Source organism: Pristis pectinata, chromosome 22, assembly GCF_009764475.1.
Source record: "Pristis pectinata isolate sPriPec2 chromosome 22, sPriPec2.1.pri, whole genome shotgun sequence".
Lineage (NCBI taxonomy): Eukaryota > Metazoa > Chordata > Chondrichthyes > Rhinopristiformes > Pristidae > Pristis > Pristis pectinata.
The window spans coordinates 11,887,195-11,908,143 of NC_067426.1; the positions used below are offsets into that span (position 1 = coordinate 11,887,195).

Genomic DNA, 20,949 nt, shown 5'->3' on the forward strand with positions numbered 1-20,949 from the left:
ATGATGAGTGTTTCTCCCTCTACTGCCTTTTCAAGCCTCCTACCACTTTCTGAGTGGAAAAGAATCTTTCTTGATCTCCTTCTTCCAGGTACTTCAGATCTATGTCCCCTGGTTTTTGGCTTCTGTACTAAGCAAAAGAGATCCTTTATTAGAAAAACAAAGGACTGCAGATGCTGAAATCTAGATGAAAAAACCAACAAGATGCTGGAGGAGCTCAGCAGGCCAGGCAGCATCCGTGGATGTTTCAGTCCAGAAAAAGGGTCCTGACCTAAAACGTCGTCCGTCTGTTTTTCTCCATGGATGCTGCCTGGCCTGCTGAATTCCTCCAGAATCTTGTTGTTTCTTTCCATCCTTTATTTATTGTCGGCTCCACACAGTTTTATCGTCTTCAGTTCAGTCTCTCCTCAGCCTCTTTTCCAGAGGAAACTACCCCAGTCTATCCAATATTCCTCATATTTGCAATACTCCAGTCCTATCAACATACTTGTAAATCTCGCTGGTGCCCTCAGCATTGAATCATATCTTTCCTGTAACCTGCTGACCAGAGTTATAGGCAGACCTGTATGTAGAAACTACCACAATGCTATTTTGTGGTACAACAAACAACCTGCTGGAGGGAACTCAGCAGCTCAAACAGCACCTGTGGGAGGAAAGGAATTGTTGAAGTTTCTGGTCAAAACCCTGCATCAGGACTATTTTGTGGTGGCTTCTGTATGGACAGGAGAATTTTGAGCAGGATAATTTTCCCCAGTGTTTTCATCAACGATTGTCCCTCGACTAACATCACCAAAAATATGTTGTTTGGTTTTCATTTCATTGATGTTTGTTTCATGGAATTTGAGCTTCTTTGGCTGTAAGTCATTTTTGGTTGTGAAAGACACTATATGAATTGAAACACTTTTGTTTCTGTCTAAGTATTTCTTTGTTACAGAAAACGTGGTTGATATGAGTTTTCCATTTATTATTCCTGGCCAGAATTCAGAGTAATTCAGTCAGATTATCATCCAAAGTCTATAAACCAAGCAGTGCTTTTATTTTTAAATGAGTTAATGATGCCATAGAACTTGAGCTCCAGTGATTATTAAGGAAATAGCCTTTTTATCATCACAATCTTGCTACGGAGAGGGATTCTGGAAAATCCTCTGTTCATTACTCTCCAGCCTCAGAACAAAGAGTTTATGGGAGACCCTGTGGCAATGTGACCGACAAACTACTAGGAAGGTCAGCAGCATCTGGTCTTCAGCTACTTCTAAACAATGTCTGGATAGAGAAATTGAACGAACAAGTCAATCAACGGGTTTGTTCACCTCTCCCCAACCACCTAAATTTTCTGTAACTTTTTTTTAATTTTTATTTTCTTAAATTTTGGAATATCGTTCTCTAGCTTGATAAGGGGGAGTAGGGAGGGTGGTCATGTGATGCAACACATCATGGGCAAAGAGCAGCTATGTAGAGCAGGGAATGGGCTGGGAGGGATCAGAGACCTAGAGCTTGTGATCAAGAGAGAGTAATTGATTTGAGGCCAGGAGCTTGAGATGGAGTAGGGAATCGGAGGGTGACAGAATCCCTGAGTGGATGTTGCAGGGTTAATGAGGATTGTAGACTGAGTTGGGTAGGCCACCTGGAGATGTGGGAGTGGGGCCAAGGATTTAGGTGAGTGACTTACTTATTGTTCAACTTCTCCCAAATCATGCTGAGGCAGTAAGACAACATTGTCTTATGAGCAGTCAGTGGCAGTCAATATATTTTTGTTTCATTCATGTTCAGGATTTAGGCATCATTGGCTAGGCCAGCATTTATTGTCCATCTCTAATTCCCCTTCAGATGGTGATGATGAGCTGCCTTCTGGAACTGCTCTTGGCCTTCTGGTGAAGGTGCTCATCAGTGATGTTGGCTGGGAACTTGCAGAATTAAGAGCCAGTAATGATGAAGGACTGACAAGTCAGAACAGTGTGCATCTGCTGCTCTTCTGCTTGGTGGTCTAGGTTGTAGAATTGGGAGGTGCTGTCACAGTAACCATGGTGAGTAACTGTATTGCATTTCTGTAGGTGCACACTGTGCAGTCACACTCACTGTGCAGCAGTGGTGGAGGTGATGAATGCTTAGGGTGGTTGATGGAGTGCCTCTCAAGCGCTCTGAATGGTGCCAAACTACTCGAGAGTTGTCAGTACTTCACTCATTCAGGAAAGTGAAGATTTATTCCATCAATAAGTGGGGGACTCTGAGATGGTAATGCCATTTGATGCAGTCTGAATTCTCCTGCAGTGCATTTCTGATGGATTAAAGACATCCCAGGTGCCCAATGCAGAGTTGCAGCGATAACTAACAACAGAAGTGCCTGTTTGAACTTTGCGACTGATGTGTATCAACCCAGAACTGATCACTGTAGGGTTTCACACATGAAAACGATCTTTCTTTTTAATAACACAATGTTGACAAAAGCAATTGAATTTCCAAGAAGGTATTTCTAATTGGGTAGGAATAGAAAAGTAGGGCTGTTATATTTCAGATGGATGAACAAATAAATCCATGAGGGAATTTGGATGAAAATTATTTCTCCAGAATTGCGAGAATGTAGAAATCACCATATGGGATGGCTCGGGCAAATATGATGGAAATGTTTAAGGAGAAACACAAGAGAAAGAAAAGAAAGAATATGTTGAGAGTGACATAAATGAGAAGAGGCTCAGACTGAGCACAAACACTACCACTGATTTGTTCCCATGCTACACTGCCTGGTGAAACACAGACCTCCAGCAAATGGCAAACTGACGTCAGTGCAGTCTCTCACTTTGTCTATCGCTGACAAATCCACCTCTTCATTTCTCACATCTCGGATTTAGACAGTACCACATGAGTCGGTGCCACAAGACTACCTCATTTACTGGAGTTTCTAGAACTTGGGAGTGTAGTCACAGGGCAAAAGCTCAGCTATTTACATTTGTGACAATAAGAAACCTTTGGAATATTTCATTATGTGGAGCTTTTTTATGACACCAGAGAAGTCAAAATGGGGATCAAGTAGCTCAAGACACAGGATCTTATCAAATGGTGAAGCAGGATTGAGGGAATGTATGGTCCATTTTTGCTTCTGAATGGGAAGTGGGGTCAGAATGGTTATGGGTAGGTGCACAGCCCCTTAACCTTGCTGTTGTCAATGCTGTCCACAATTTTATTTCAGTTTTTCTGAAAGAAAATCATTTGCTAAGACACAGTTAAAGTTGTGACACATTCTATGCAGAGGCTCACAGAGAAATGTTCAAGTGGGAAATGAATTGGCCTGTTGACATCACTTGCAATGAGTGGAGCCACTGTGGGTTGTCACGTGAATGTGTCGACTTAAATGCTTGGGTCATGGAGGCTGTCAGTATGAGTATATTGTGGTTGGTGTTTCTATTCCTCACCTTTGCTACCTTCACTTGATTGACCTTCAGGGGGGGGTGGTGGGCGGTGGAAGGGAATTCCCCACTCACCAAGAAGTGACATGGTGAGCTGGCAGGGTGAAAGCCCCACAAAATGGTTTTGCCTGTGCCAGCTACATGTTGGCCTGAATTTTGGTGGAAGGATTTGGATTCCGTTTTCAGCATCCAGCACCAGAAATGTATGTGGAAAATATTGTAGAAAGTGCAGACAGGTTGAGAAGGGCACTTGGGTATCTGGCACATTGGTGAACAATGAAACAGCATTCCCTTTCTGTCACAACTGTGATTTAAGGCTTGAGAGCGAGAGTTAGATTAGCTAGAGAAAGAAGGAAAGAGTCTGGCTTTGGAAAAGGCTCCCAGATCCTTTCATCTGTGGCTCTCAGTCCTGTCAAAAATTAAACCCATGGAGTGACTTATTTCACCTTGGGCTACAGTAGGAGAGTTTCAATCAACCAGAACACCAGGATAGTTGTTAATAGGTGAGCAGAAGGTGTAGGGTTGCAGATTAGGTTATTTTTTATTTGCTCTGGGTGCCTCTCCATTTTAAGCCACTTCCAAGTCAGAACTTTCCAATCTTGGGAGTAACTGAAATGCCCAAGCCAATTCTCACAGCGCTTCTCTCAGTGAGTGCTACAGTGTCTGAGGTGCCGTCTTTCAGATGAGTTATAAATATTGAGGCCCGGTCAGCCCTCTTCAATGAATGTGAATGATCCCATCATGCTATTTTGAGGAAGAACAGGGGAGTTCTCCCTGGCAACCCAGAACCAATATGGATTTGTGAAAAAAAAAATCATTTGTTCATTAAACCAATGTAGGGAGGTGGCTGTTGGTAGATTGACTGCTGCAGTTCCCATGTGACAACAGTTTGGAGAAGTATTTCTTTGGCTGCAAGAAGTTTTGGAAGGTTTTGAGGTAGTGAAACCTCTTTGCATGAGGCAGGTCCTTCAAGATCACCGAGCATTTCAGTAGAGTTTGAAACCCATCAGGGGAAGGTATAATCATTTTTGGTTTTGCAGCAACAAACAACCTGCTGAAGGAACTTGGAGGGTTGAGCATCTGTGGGAGAAAAGGAATTTTCGATGGTTCAGTTCAAAACTCTGCATCAAGACTGCAGTTTCCAGCATCTGCTGTTTCTTGTGTCTCCTCCTCAGTAGTATATTTGGTATAGTTTTTCATTTATCCTCTGGCAAAGCTGAACCTTTCGCAACCATGTTCAACTCGCATGCCAGGTGGATAATCCATCTTCATTTCCTTCCGAGATCCCCGGTGTCGCAGAAGGCAGACTCCAGGCAATTCTGTTCACTCCATGTGATATCACGAAATGGCTAAGAGCACTTTATACATCAATTACTGTGACATCAGACAATATCCTGGCTTTGGTACTGAAAACCCGAACTCCAGAACTAGTCGCAGTTCTGGCCAAGCCTCTCCCAGTGCAGTTAAAACACTGGCATCTACTCAACCATGTGGAAAATGGCCCTGGTATGTCCAAAATCCAATCTGGCTAATTACCACCCAATTTGTCTACTCATAGCCATCAGCAGAATGATGGGGGTATTGCTAACAGTGCTATTAAGTGGCATTCATTCACCAATAAACTGCTAACCAATGTATTGGTTTATCATTGTCACTTGTACCGAGGTACAGTGAAAAACTTGTCTTGCATACCGATCGTACATGTCAATTCATTACACAGTGCAGTTACATTGAGTTAGTACAGAGTGCATTGATGTAGTACAGGTAAAAACAATAACAGTACAGAGTAAAGTGTCACAGCTACAGAGAAAGTGCAGTGCAATAAGGTGCAAGGTCACAACAAGGTAGATCGTGAGGTCATAGTCCGTCTCATCGTACCAGTACCGATGTCTGGTTTAGCTTTTGCCAGAATCGCTTGACTTCAGGCATCATCAGCACCTTGGACCAAATGTGAACTTTGCCCAGCCATCTTCAAGTGCTTCATCAGTGACTTCTTTCCATCATGAGGTCAGAAGTGGGAGTTCACTGTTGACAGCATACGAAGCAGTCCACACCTGCACATAGTAATACTAGAGAAACAAAGGACTGCAGATGCTGAAAATCTGCAGTCGTTCTCCTACCTACTGCTAAACCATGACCCCACCGAGGACCACCAGGATATTATCTCCCACACCATTACGGACCTATCATCTTGGGAGATCTTTTTTTCACTCCAACACCCACCCCGACCCCCCCCCCCCACCCCCAAAACCAACAGCAACCAACATGATAGAATCGGGCAGTCCTAGGTTGCGGTACTATCTCCTCACCAAAATCCACAAATCCCCACCCCCCCTTCCCCACAAAACAATCACCCCGCACCATGCTGCTTCTCTTCTTTTTCCCTTTCCTGGCTCTTTTTTCCCCTCTCTCTTCTTACATTTGACCCATCCCTCGGTGGATCTGCTCTCCCCTCCTCCCCCGCACCTGCCTATCACTCTCTCTTACTGCATCTACCTACCGCCACCCTGTGCCTCCCTTCTTTTGTCCACCTATCACAGCTCTGCTTTTCCCTCCTATATATTGGGATTCCCCTTTTCCTATCTTCAGTCCTGAAGAAGGGTCCTGACCTGAAACGTTGACCGCCTGCTTTTCTCCACGGATGCTGCCTGGCCTGCTGAGTTCTTCCAGTGTCATGGTGTTTTTCACCTGCATGTAGTAAGAGCTAGATGGCTTTCAGGCATGGGCCAATGAGTGGCAAGTAAAAGTTGTGCCAAAAGAGCCAGACAAGGAGCATCTCCAAGAAAGTGTCTCACCATTTATCATTGAAGTTTACCGGGTTCCCGCTGTTAATACCCTGGGGGTGAACACTGACCAGAAACTTGATTGAACCAGCCAGATAAATACTGTGACTATAAGAGGCTGGATATGGAGTGATTCACCTTCCAATACTCCACCATCCACATGGTCTGAGTGTGATGGAATACCCTTCACCTGGCTGGATGAGTACACCTCCAACAACTCAAGAAGCTCAACATTATCTGGGACAAAGCAACTTGCTTGATTGACACACCACCCATCACTCTAAACATTCACTCCCTTCACCACTAGTGCATAATGGCTGCTGTGTGTGTCAGCTAGCTGCAAAATACACTGCAACTATTTGCCTCGGTCTACAGATAAAATACACACATTCACAATTGCTAGAAGTATATTTGTGTGTGTGGGGGGGGGAGTGGGGAATAAAGACTTGAATGAGCATGTTGGTGCCATCTGGTGATGGCTCTGGGTGAAGCACCTTTGCTTTCCTATATTATGCTTGTGCTGCACTGGTGATGTCATGGTCCAAAAATTCTTTGGACTGTAACAGTAGCAAGCACTGCTAATGCCATTAATGTGTTTTTTTTTAAAAAGTCCCCAAGAAACTGAAGTAAGAGTCCTTCAAAGATGCTTAAAACTCTATATGTAGGCTAAGGTTTTGGTCATCTCTCGGGTAGATATAAAAGATGCCATGTAGCTTTTCAAAGTAGGAGAGTTCTCCACAGTATTCTTTCCGATACTGACCTCTTGTTCAACCTCAGCAAAACTGGCCATTATTTCAATTAGAGTTTGTGGAACTCTCAATTGTGATTGCCTCCTTTTTGGTACTACCATAGTCTTAATAAGAAAGAAGTAATTCATTGGTTTCCTTGCAATTTGGATGTCAGGAGACTATGAATGGTGTCAGATGAATGCCCGTCTTTCGAACAACCAGTTATCTCTACAATTGAAGTGTCTGAAGGATAAACACTTTGTTAATCCCTTCTTGCTGACCATCTTGACTATTGATACTAGTGTTGATGATGCTGTTGTTGGATTAATTGTACGTGTCCTCCCCAGGTTACGAATGCCCGATTTATGTATAGCTTGTACATACAAACGAGCATCTGGGAGACCAGCAGGGCTGCAGGTATCTTCTGCTGCCTAGGAACTCGGTTCATGACTGCATATCCCACTTGTGAATGGTCCGGGTTCCAAAGAGTTCACAGGAGCAGAACCATTCCGTGCTCTGGGGAGGAACAGTATTATTATGCTTTATCCTCTCCGTTGCCTTTTCGCGCTCATATCTTCTATCACAGAGGACCTTGGCACCAATCTGATTCATGTTAGTCTGCCTTGAATATTGTATCTCTGCCACCTCACTCCAGTAGAAAGTGAATTCTTTCCAATGGCTTTTTAAAATTTGGCATCAGCCTTTGCATTATCTTAATATCAATTGTACCACCTACATTCCTCTTTGTGTCAAACACATTCACATTGAGGATGCCAAGCTGTTTTGACACTTGAGTGCAGACAAGACAGATTTCTTTCAGTTTGTGTTACAATGTGAGTAATTTAAGAAATGACACATGGTGAGTGTAGAATACATGAGAGGAAATAAGTGACTGTGGCCCTCCGATTCCCAAAGTTGTCCACCACTGGGGTTTTCCTTACAAGATTTCTTGGTCTATTTTCGACTCATTTTTAGAGATTGATTACTATGATTTGTATAGCCACTCCATGATCAGTGTATTGACAACTGTCAGCTTAAAGGTGAACTGCACGGATCAAAGTCTTTCAATGGTGACCAATTCTTGTGAATATACTTCCATTGCATCTGATAGAAATGAATGGAATGGCTCATTCCATTTTATACACAACAGTAAGTCAAACTTTCAAAGACACGAATTTTCAAGGACCAAATTGAAATGCATATTCCACTTGTTTTTGTTTCTTTCTTACTTTGCAATACGTTCCTTTCTACCTCTCTGCATGTTCGGTTTGACTCCTCTTTCATCCAGCTCTCTTTCTCTGTCTTTAGCTCGGTCTCTTTCTTGCTCCTTTTCTTTCATTGGTCTGGTAATGATACCTGTTTGTATAGTATATCACCTATACTTCAGAAGTACTTTGGAAAGTCCTGAAAAGATGCACTAAACTTTTGTACGATGTTGAATTGTGCAGTCTGGGGTTATGATGGATATTAAGACTGTGAGATGTGTTCAAACCCTTGTTAGGTGACTGTCAGCTACCATATTTTCATTGAAGTAGACCATTGACCACAGTGTTGATGTAGTCCCAGCTGCAACATCATCATATTAATGTACTGAACAGCTTGTGGCTAAAATGGAGGGCAGTGTCAACATTGATCGTAAAAGCCCAATTACCATCATTGGCTCCCAGTGATCTGTGAAGCAGCTTTTCGTTCTGATCTATCATACATTCCCTTCATGATCACGCAGGAACACCAAAGTGTGGACCATCAGTGGTTTTACTCCACAATCTCACTTCTTAGCTACATTACTTACTACTTGTAATGACGGCATGGTAGTATAGTGGTTAGCGTAACACTATTACAGTGCTGGTGACCCGGGTTCAATTCCGCCGCTGTCTGTAAGGAGTTTGTACGTTCTCCCCATGACTGCATGGGTTTCCTCTGGGTGCTCCGGTTTCCTCTCGCATTCCAAAAGATATACCGGGTTAGGAAGTTGTGGGCGTGCTATGTTGGCGCCGGAACGTGGTGACACTTGTTGGCTGCCCTCAGCACATTTTCAGACTGTGTTGGTGCAACAGGATGAATTTCACTGTGTGTTTCCATGTACATGTGACTAATAAGTAAATATTAAAGAAATATTGATGTTAGTGTCAGTTGGTGACCTCTACCCAGGAGATGCTTTAAGTGTGGCATTGTGGTTAAATTACTGGACTAGCATCTAGGCTCATGAGTTCCACTGTGCTAGTTGAGGAATTCCAATTCAATTAAATCTAGAGTTAAAAAGCTGCCTGATTTTTCCAACGACCCATGTGGTTCATTGATGCTGTTCCCAGAAGGAAGTCTACTATCCTTACAAGTCTGGCCTACATGTGACTCCAGACCCAATGTGGTTGACTCTTAAGTGTCTCCTCTGTTCAGGTAATTAGGGATGGACAACAAATGCTACCATTGTTAGCAAAGTCCACATTCCATCAACAAATCCTTACAAGAGTAACATTTTTAGGAATATTTTCATCCCAATTGAAACCCGTGACTCAGATTATACACAACATTCACTCACTTGAGTGTTCACCTGGATATTCCATGCTCAAATTGCTTGAATGGGATTTTCAGGAGTGAAATATGGATGGTAGTAATTTGGAACTCTGTCAATTGCTGCGTGCAAAACAATATGAAATTGATGGATTGGTTAATCCAAGGTTATGGAACGAAATACATGGAGCTGGGTCACAGATTAGACTCGTTCTTCTGGGTGGCATAATAGGTAACAGACTAAATTGCTGTCTCCTATTCCTGTGTTCTATTTGGGATAGGCTCCGTGTAGTATGGGTTCTAAAATAAATGAGCTATAAAGTAATTTGATCATATTTTTGCTGCACAAAATTGAAGAAGCATTGTTACCTGTTTGTATTGTATATCACCTATACTTCAGAAGTACTTTGGAAAGTCCTGAAAAGATGCACTAAACTTTTGTATGATGTAGAATTGTGCAGTCTAGGGTTATGATGGGTGTTAAGACCATGAGATGTGTTCAAACCCTTGATAGGTGACTGTCAGCTACCATATTTTCTGATATTGACTAATATTTGGGCATGGTAATACAGGGCACATATCGAAACTATGCAGTATCAATGAGAATACAGAAATCATACACAAATGAAGTGGACGATTTACAGATGACTGTAGAGAAGTCTGAAGTGGCAGAAAGAGTAAGGAGAATATGTGAAAAGTAATAGAAGCATACAGGACTGAGAACCTTTTAACTAAATAACATTGGTGTTCAAAGTTAGCTGACTCAGGCATTTTGATGGCCTTTTAGTTATAGTCCATGATCTGTGATCAGTTACTCAATATTAACTTAAAAGCCATGCCAATAGATCCTGGTGAATAGTTGCACTGTAAATGTATTAATGGGTGCATCGTGTCATTGTGTTGTCATACATCAGATTCTTCCATCTGTGAGGTACAACTTACCATCTGCAAATCAATGCCAAGTGGGAGATCACCACTTTACTTGATGGAAAAATTACAATGCAATAACATTAATAATCATGATCTTAGCACTTTCCATCTTATCAAGAACTAACAGTGCATGATAGAGTTTGTGTCAGTTTCTTTGCTTGGAGTCAGAGAATCATTGAGTCACACAGCACAGAAACAGGCCCTTCAGCCCACCGAGTATGTGCCAACTATCACCACCCATTTACACTAATCCTACATTAGCCCTTTTTTAAAAATTCTCTTCACATTCTCATCAATTATCCCAGATTCTACCATTCACCTAGACAATAGAGACAATTTACAGTGCCCAAACCTGAGCACCTGGGGAAAACCACACGGTCACAGGGAGAACATGCAAGTTCCACATAGAAAGCACTGGAGGTCAGAATTGAACCCGGGTCTCTGGCGCTGTGAGGCAGTGGCTCTACCAGCTGTGGCACTGTGCTGTCCCTGGAAGTTGGCCATCCTGGCATAAGCTGCACATGACTCTACTGTCTGGATGTTGTACATTTTGAAACTTGTAGTGTTTTGCCCTTCTTTCTGGGTCACAAATTTGAACCTATGATGCTATAAATTTAAATTGTTGGAGTTGTTTTCATTGGCTGTTTGCATTCCTACAGTTATTTGCATTGGCCTCACTTGCTCTCAGACTGGGAGACTGCTGAAATAACTATTGTGGTAAAGCAACAGGAAATATTTGCACTGCTATGTTTTGCCAGCAGTTAATTTTCTCTCTCTTCCCCCAGCTGAGATATTTTTAAGCTAATGGGTGTTCACCAGGTGATAGGGATGGTATGGGTGGGCTGAAGAGATGGAATATCCAAAATTAAACAGTGTTACAAACATTTTCCAATGCGCCAGGATTGATCTAGAAGCATTAGGAACTGATCTCCAGCACACTGTTGCATGAGAGAAAAATCATAGGGTTACTAATTTTCTTTTTAATTTCCCTTTAAGCATTTATTATAACAAAACTGGAGACAGGGTGAAAACAAACTCTGATTGTATTCAGCAATCATTTTGTTGGTTGTTGACTTGCTGCAGGAAGCCAGGGTGACGTGGACACGTGTGTCAGACACTGATGAAAGCTCTAGGAAAATGTCCAGCCAGCATTGGTGACCCTTCTGCACAGTGCCACGGTGTTGCTTCATAAAGAAGAAATATTAGGATGAGAAAATTGGAATTCATTTCCATGGGAGACACTGCTTGAAACTTAGAAATGCTCAGGTAGTCCAAAAGGCTCTTCTCACTTTAACGAGTTTCTTGTTTTCCTTTTACAGATATAACAAAGACGACACCTTGTAAAGAACCAAATTCAGGAGCAGCAGGTACAAGAGCTGTTTCAGTCTTGTGTAGTGAATGCTGAACCATAATTTATGTTTAATTATTCATACATCTATTTGCTCTTACTCTGGTGTTCAGTGGTAAATAAACCTTCCTCCCTCACTCCCTCCCTCCCTTATCAGAAGTTCAGTTCAAATTGCCCAAACCCTGAAATCTCCAAAACAGCTCAATTCCCTTCAGTTCAAAGTTGCCATTCCTTTTGGATTCACTAGGAATTATTGGGAGAGGTTCTTAGGTAGAGGAGAAGTCAAGAGTAACTCAATGGGATAATGAAGAGGCAAATATTGCTTTCCAATTGGCTATGGGGTGGCACAAGGGTGCTCGTAACCTGATTTTAAAAACTCCAGGATTAAAGTGAAAGTGGCAGTTGTACTTGCTGTGAAGGTCATTTTGATTTGTGTTTTTATTGCAGGGAATCCTAATTTGCAACCAGCTGCATTCACTAAATTTCTACCTGTTTTCAGCCTCTGACACATGGTACACAAAACACAAGTGCCCTTAGCTCTGACGTTGTGGTTGATTGGAATTTTGGAGAAGGGTTAGTAGTTGCCTCAGTGAGAAGCACCGTTGTTCGAGTTGTTGTAGGTACAAGATTGAGCATGTACTCGAGGCTGGCAGTCGGTACTGAGGAAGTATTGCAGTGTCAGGAATGTCATCTTTCAGATTAGACATTAAACCTGGGCCATATCTTTCCTGTTGGGTAAATGTAAAAAAAAATTACCACTGTTTTAGAGGAGTAGCGGAATTCTTGTAGCTTGGTGTTCATCTCGATCTCTTTATTTTATCTGGTTATTATGACATTTTTTAAAATCTTATTTACAGTGTGGTAACAGGCCTTTCCGGCCCAACGAGTCCACACCGCCCACTTTAAACCCAAATTAACCTACCCGTACGTCTTTGCAATGTGGGAGGAAACCGGAGCACCTGGAGGAAACCCACGCAGACACGGGAGAATGTACAAACTCCTTACAGCGACGGGAATCGAACCCTGATCGCCGGCGCTGTAATAGCGTCGCGCTAACCGCTACGCTACTGTGCCGCTTGTTGTACCGTACGCTTGTTGTTAGCAAGAGATCGGTGTGGATAAATTGGCTGCTGCAATTGCCAAGATGCAAGGGTGACTACACTTCAGGAGAATATCCTTGGTGGTAGAGCTCATTGATACAGGCTTAGGTTGTGTAGGGTGCTACACAATGGCAAAAATTTTCTTTAGAATAGTTTCAGACATGACCTTTCCACGCTCTCCTTGTGTCCAGCCTCGTGAGGGAAACTAGGTTCAGTGGATACCAGATTGGTATATTGGATTGGGATAGTCCTGTATATCAATGCAGCATCCACTGAGAATTGAGGCTCTGCAGCATTAGTTTCCATTAGGTCACTTGCATTTCTTAGAGCAATTTGCTTTCTGTCTGGATTGGGTTCAAAGATCCAAGCCCCAGGGGACCAGTGTGGCTGGATGGCTGCCTTTGGAGTCTACATTCAATTGCTTTTCACTGTTAACAAAGTCTCTTCCAACTGTCTGGCAGGACAGTGGTTATGAAAGTAAGAAGTTTACACAGATCCGATTCGGGGGAGCTCTTGCAAATAATAGTGTGGTTGATTCAGTGTTCGGGCAGCAGTTTCACTGATGCAGGAAATAACTGATCTCACCAGGGCATTTTGAAATTGGAATACATTGTTGGAGCAGTGTGGTGCATCTTCCAGCATAGTCCCCAACCCAGGTGCGAGTATTGAACATGCCGAATTTCCAAGGTTATGGTTTCAGAGACCAAGGAATGTCAATGTTCATCAAGACTGATGGACTGCAGGCTCAATCATACCGATGCAGATTAAAGAATTGTCTGCCATTTGCACCCCTCTCCATGTTACTTATAAAGGTATAGCCAATTCCAATCCCAGAAGCCAGGATTTTTCATCCTGATATCTTGTCAGAAAATATAAGATGAAATAAAAGCTTTTGGAGCTGATTGCATTCAAAATCAGAGCAAGTACAAGGCTCACAGCTTGACTGGGGCAGGTTGGCCCATTTGCCTCAGCAGGAGAGCATTGGTGAGTCTGGGTCAGTGGTTGCAGGCTCTCAAGAATTTCCAGTCAAAGGCAATTAGGAGACAGAGTCAGATAATGAGTGGCAGATGGTGGATTGAGACTTTTGGCTGGCAGCCTCCAGTGGCTCCTTGAAGGATGTCCAGTTTGGCTAGAGCATGGTGAGAGGAACTGATCACAGCACACGCTGCAGACTGTGGCAATCCCTGTGCTGGCTAACCAATGGGTTCAAAATGGGTGTTTAGCAATAAGCTCATTGTCAGTTTCAGCTGCGCCTCCTGTTGCCTATAAAGCCCTAACCAATATGGCAGATGGCACAGACCATATTGGACCCTGCAATTACACCCTCAATTTGGGTACAATACTAAAATCTGTCTGTTGCAAATGTAATTAACAGATTATGCAAAAGTCCGGTCAGTTCTGATTGGTTTCAGTGAAACATCGAGTAAAACATTCAATGCAGAAGGTTGCGGTTCAACCTGCAAGAAGTGTGATGCACTAAGATGACGTTGTTGATCATCAAACCTAGCAGTGAGTTATCAATTAATCATATTGTTGGGTCTGTGTACACAAAATGCTGGAGGAGCTCAGCAGGTCAGGCAGCACCTATGGAGGGAAATGAACAGTCGATGTTTCGAGTCGAGACCCTTCATCATCAGTCCTGATGAAGGGTCTCAACCCGAAACTCCAACTGTTTATTTCCCTCCATAGATGCTGCCCGACCTGCTGAGCTCCTCCAGCATTTTGTGTGTGTTTGTTGAAGCAAAAGGAACTGTCTTTTTGAAGCCTTTTCAGAAAGCTGCTTTTGGGATGAATAAGGATGCAGTGCTTCAATTCAGATTAATAAGGCCATTGAACAGATTGGCCTCACTACTGCTCAGTGATCTGTGACACACACTCCATCAGCATTGCCAAGGCGTTACATTGCATGGCAACCAAAGTAAATCAGTTGCCAGCACACTGATGGTTTTATTGCCTGTTCATCCCTAATCCTTCAGGTAACTTGCTTTCTTTGGAGAAGAGATGTCAAAAAAAGTTTGGATGAAGTATGAGTGGAATTGTCAAAATCAAGCCAAGGAACTCGCTCAAATGGCGAAAGGTTGAAACAAAATTAAGGGGCATCATTTGAAGATTGGAAAGCTAAGAGGGAGAAAGTCAAAGGCGAGTTTATTATCATATGCTCAATATGCACAGGTGCAATGAAAAACACTTGCAGCAGCATCACAGGCACATAGCGTCATATAAGCAGCATTCACAAGAAAAACAAACCTAAATGAAACACAATTTTTGCAAGAAAAAAGCACAATTGGAACCAAAAAAGACGTCCATTTTGATGCAAAGTGATCAGGGTGGTCATCGTGTTGCTAAACTGTAGTGGCGATTTGGGTTTTGCTGGTGATTTTTCTCATTCACCAGAAGAGTCTTGGCTTCCCACTGAACTAGGGCTGATCACACAGCAAACTGAAGCAATGCAGATCGACTCTGGGCACACGGGTAAGGAATGAGTAGTAGAATGAATCTAATCTTTCCCTACGAAGGGGCAGATGTTACTGGAAATTTGATTGGTAATGTACAAAGATAAAAAAATGAATTTAGATCTTTAAAAGAACACTGTAATGCTGCACATGGCGGAAGCTAAACAGCGTCAAAGGAGCCCAGATAGTGCTTCAACATTCCTAGATTCAGCAGCCAAACTGAGTTATGCTGCTCAAATGTTTATGGTATATCCTTTAATCATTTGCTTTTGTGATTTATCTTGCTGCACACACCCATAAAATCAGAAATTGTTTTATTTTCTCATCCTGGGCTCCACCTAACCTTGCATCCAAAAATCAGCTAATTCTACTATCATCTGTGGTGAAGTAAAGCAAACCCTAATTACAATTGGCAGCGAGCATAGGTCACATGGTGGATCTGACAGTAAATCTCCACCCAATATTCCCATGTACCCCAGTAACCTTTCACCCCTCCCCTTACTTATCCCAAATCTATCCACCACTTCCTGTCACTCTACTTCCACCACTCTGAGGTAGAGTTCAAAAAAAAGCATGACCCTCTGTAAGAAATCGCCTCGTCTGTCTTAAGTTGGCAACCCCTTGTTTTTAAACAGTGACTTCTTGTCTTAGATTCTTAGATTCTCTCACAAGGGAACTTGCTAACTGCGCCCCCCCCCCCCCCCAACTATACTGTCAAGACTCCTCAAAACTTTGTATGTTTAACGAAGGTGCCTCTTGCTCTTAACAGATACAAGGCCAGCCTGTCCAAACTTTACTCATGAAATAGCCTGCACATCCTGGGTGTCATCTTGTTAACCTTTTCTGAACTACTTCCAACATGTTTGCATCCTTATTCGATAAGGAGACCTATACTTTACACATTACTTCAGATGTAGTTGAGCATTACTCCAGATGTGGTCTCGCCAAAGCCCTATGTAATTGAAGCATAACCTCCCCACTCTTGTATTCAATTCCCCTCATTGTACACAATAACATTCCATTAGCTTTCCTAATTACTTGCTGTGCCTGCATCCAAGCCTTTGTGAATCATACACTAGGATCCCAATGCATCTCAGCTCTGCAATCATGTATGTAATTGCTTTTCACATTTTCCCACATTGTATTCCATTTGCCCTCTCACTTAAACTGTCCAAATCCCTTTGTAACCTCCTTGTTTCCCCCTCATAACATACTTTCATACCTATCTTTGTGTTATCAGAAAGTTTACCAACCATGCCTTCAGTGGCTTCATCTGTCATTATAGAAAATTATAAAAAGTTGAGGCCCAGCACTGATCTCTGTGGCACGCCACTCATTATATTGTGCCAACCAAAAAAGACCCATTTATGCCAGCTCTTTCCTGTTAGCAAGCAAATTTTCCATTTGTGCCAAAAAATAATTTCCTAGAGCCTCAGTTCTTATTTTCTACATGAACCTCTGATGTGGCACCTTAGCAAGTGTCTTCCAGGAATCCAAGTATAATTCATCTGACAGTTCTTTTTCCACAGTACATGTTAACAATGTTAATGTGGTTTGAGATATTTACTTATTTATTTGTGAGCAAAGGCTTCAGTACCTAATGCCAATTAGCAGTCAATCATTCTTAGTGGCAGAGGCTTAAGACTTAGGGTTTAAAGGTGCTCAGCAAAGAACTGAGTGCACAATCTGGGTTAGTCAACACTGACTAACCAACACAATACTGAATGTGTGCAGCACTTTCTTTTGGACCAGGTCCTGTCAGTCCTGATTTTGATGGATGTAAAACCACCTTCTACACTATTCTGAAGGGCAGAGGATTTCTTCTCTATGTCCTGGCCATTGTTTTTATTGACAATACTAGTAAAATATTTGGTCATAATTAGGACTTTGTGGTGTGCAACTGGATTGCTGCTTTTCCTACGTTAAAGAGCAAATGAACTTCAAGAATTACTTCATTGGTTCTAAAAGGGCTTTGGGATATTCTGAGGCCATGTAAAGCTCTGTAAGAATGCAAGGTTTTCTTTCTACCCTTGGCTTTGATGAGGCTTGCAACATGTCTCCAGATTATGAAAACTTCATATAAATGCAGGTTGCATCTTTTCTTTCATGTAGCAAAAGCATCTCAATTGATTGAAGCCCATTTGTTCATTACCTTCCAAAGTATGACTCCTGTGGATAGTAAAGTGATTGACACAATGATAATTTACTGCAATAAATAGCACTCATTGAGCACCAGTTACTTGATCCATTCCCCTGGCTGGACATCATTTGGGATCATTTGTGATGTATTTTGAAAATAACATGGGTATGTTTCTAATGCTGATGAAGGGGGCTAAATTATCATCTGTACCAAAGGAGCCATCTAAATTGGGAAAAATGTATTTAAAAGTAATGAAATGTGTTACAGAAAAGAGAATTCTATTTATTTTTTTTTAAATTGGGGCAATCAAAATATATCTTTAAATCAAGTTAAGCAACTCGTGTTCTTCACATCTGGCTGAATATGCTTGTGTTGGTCTTCCTCATGGAAAGGATTTAATAAAATTCTTTATCTGCTTTCAGAAGAGCTTTTAAATGATAGGTTGGTTTTCTTTTTAATTGAATGATCCATTGGTAAGTTTTATTAACTGTAAAACACAGAACAGTACAGCACAGGAACAGGCCCTCTGGTGTTTTGCTGAACTAATTAAACTAGTAATTAAAAGCCTGACTAAATGAGTCCCTTCTGCCTACACATCCATATCCCTCCATTCTCTACATGTTCATGTGCCTATCTAAGAGCCTCTTAAACTCCTATATTGTATTTGCTTCCACTACCACCCCTGGCAGCACCCACCACTCTCTGTGTACAAAATAAAACAACTTGCCCCATACCGCTCCTTTGAACTTACCCCCCTCACCATAAATGCAGGCCCTCTAGAATAAGACACTTCAACACTGGGGGAAAAAGATGCTGACTGTCTACTCCATCTATGCCCCTCATAATACTATAAACTTCTATCAGGTCTCCCTTCAACTTCTGCCACTCCAGAGAAAACAACCCAAGTTTGCCCAACCTCTCACCATAGCACATGCCCTCTAATCTAGGCAGCATCCTGATAAACCTCTTTTGCACCCTCTCCAAAGCCTCCACATCATTCCTATAATAGGGCGACCAGAATTGAAAGCAATACTCCAGATGCGGCCTAACCAGAGTTTTATAAAGCTGCAACATAACTTGATCCCTGGGTGAATTCTCCAGCAAGGGTTAAAGATTCAGTGCAACTTCTCACTCCCTCACTGAATTCCCAGGAGGATTTCAGTCTGAGCGCAGCAGTGAATTGCTGACGATAACTTGTGGTTTTACGCACTTGCAGGTGTGGAAATGGAGAAGTAACTTCTGGTTACGTGGGGTAATGTCAGCTGATTAGGCTCCAGGGAAGCACCTTGAAACAGTTTCCTTCCTGGAAAAATGCTCTATGAAAGCAAGGTTGTGAATGGACAGAATCACCACCTCCTCCACATGGCTTCCATGAACTACGACAACCCATGTTCCTAGACCTAAAGTGGGCACATGGACATCTGCATGGATCAACAAGAAATGCACATACAGAACAGCGTTGCCCTGATCAGAGCATTTTTCTCAGCCACCTGCATTCAGATGTACATTAAGAATCTCATAGATGTGCTTAGAGTCCTAGAGATAGTTGTGGCAGGTTTTTGGCTGCACTCAACTACAGGATAAAGCACCTTGTTACTGATGAAGTTGAATGAGGGAAGTAGGAGGAGACCTGTGTGGAATATAAGCAAGGGCAAGGAGCACAAGCCAAAGAGCCAATTTCTGTGCAATACACTTTGTGATTTGATGAAACATTATTCTGTAACTATAGGCTCACTGACTGTGCTGTGAGTTGGCAGGGATATGGTTTCCTTATGTTTATGTGCAAAGTGGGAGGGAAAATGGGAAGGTAAGCATGTCCTTTTTCTGCAAGGGCTTTCTGCATACAAGATTTCCCTCATTCTGTAGGTGATGGATGCAACCTACACAACAAGACGGAGGAATAATTATGCACCCATCAGTCATGAAGACCAAAGGGATAAAACATCAACTTTGATTGTTGAGCCATGCATGTTGGGCTCCCTACTCCAGAGAAAAGCCCTTTTCTCTGGGGTTATTCATGGCACACACTCTTTCTCAGGGCAAGAAAAATGCTTGACTGATATCCTCAAGGCAAACATGGAATAAGTGCAACAGTGACACCAATGTTAGGGACACCGTCACCCCAGACCGCCCTGGATTGACCATTGCAAGGATCTCGGCACTTTGAAACCATGCGATGACAACAAAAACTAGAAAAGCAAGAATGGTCTACAACAGGAATGCCCCTGCCATACCAACTACCCAGGGCCAGTTCTCCTTGGAAATGTGCTTCCTGTTTGGTTCCTTCAGCTATTTTTGGGCCACAGATAAAGTATTTACTGGGAATTGCCAGCAATAATGAATAAAGGGGATAAACCACTGTTCCTTGTATGCCATGGGAGATTACTCTGCTCTATTGTTTGCTCCCATTTCCCAATTTTCTAACTATTCTTAATGACTGGGAATGTGGAATACTGAATACTTAAGGTGAATAATGTAGATTCCTGTAAGGATAAGCTTGATAAACACGTGGGTGAAAAAGGAATAGGACTTTATGCAGGTAGGGTTTGATGAAGTGGACTATGGAGCATAAACACTGGAACAGACCAGGTGGGCTGAATGACCTACATCTTGCTCCAAGTTCTGTGTAATGCCTTCCTGGGTATACAGCTCTTCACACCAAAGCAGGATCATCCAAATCAGACTCTTTGGAGATTAACACTGATAAGAATACCAAAGAGATGGAACTTTCAAAATTTTAACCTTATGAGTTTTAGAGGAACCCAAAACCAGAGGGCACAGGTTTTGGGTAAGGGGTCAAGGATTAGAGGGGATGTGAGGAAGAACTTTTTCATCCAGGGGATGATTGGAATCTGAAACACACTGCCTGAGGGGATGGTGGAGGTAGAGACTCTCCCAGCATTTAGTGTCTAGACAAGTACTTGAATTGCCAAAGCAAAGAAAGCTCTGGGCCAAGAGCTGATAAATGGGATTAGTGTAGGTATTTTACGGTCAGCATGGATGTGGTGGGCCAAAGGTCTGTTTCTGTGCTCGATCACCCTAAATGACCAAATTATTAGTCTATTAATTGAAAGTCAAAAAGTGCAGATGCTGGAAATCTGAAGTAAAAACAGAAAATTCTGGAAAAATTAAGCAGATTTGGCAGCATCAGTAGAAAGAGAAATGGTGTTAAATGTTTTGTGTCAAAGGCCCTTCATTGGAATGTTCATTAACCTTTCCCTTCTTGTGAATCAATACATGGAGAAAGCAGGAAATATGGCAAGATCCAGGCAGAGAAATTGAGTGTCCAGTGGCTCACTTGGTAGCATTCTCACTCTGGGAGAGAACATTTAAAGCACCATTTCAGACTTGTAGATAATAAAGTCCTGCAGTTCCTTAGTACCTTCCACATCCATCTAGCATGTTTTACAGCTAACAAACACTTTTGTGACTAGCATCTTAAGAAACACAGCAGCCATTTATGCACGGCAAGCTCCCCTAAACAACAACGTGATAGTGACCAGATGGTCTATTTCCTTTAAGAAATGTTGATTGACAGATTATCTATTTAATTTGAAG

The 20,949-nt window shown here is 42.3% G+C and overlaps 1 protein-coding gene across 5 annotated transcripts in view; it reads left to right on the forward strand.

The window, feature by feature from the left end:
* Positions 1-20,949, forward strand: part of LOC127581755 (transcription factor HIVEP3-like) — a 414,925-nt gene that overhangs the window by 334,779 nt on the left and 59,197 nt on the right. For all 5 annotated transcript variants that reach the window (XM_052036442.1, XM_052036447.1, XM_052036443.1 and 2 more), the window contains one exon: positions 11,670-11,717. The gene's annotated coding sequence lies outside the window, so the exon portion shown is untranslated. The remainder of the gene's footprint in view (positions 1-11,669; positions 11,718-20,949) is intronic.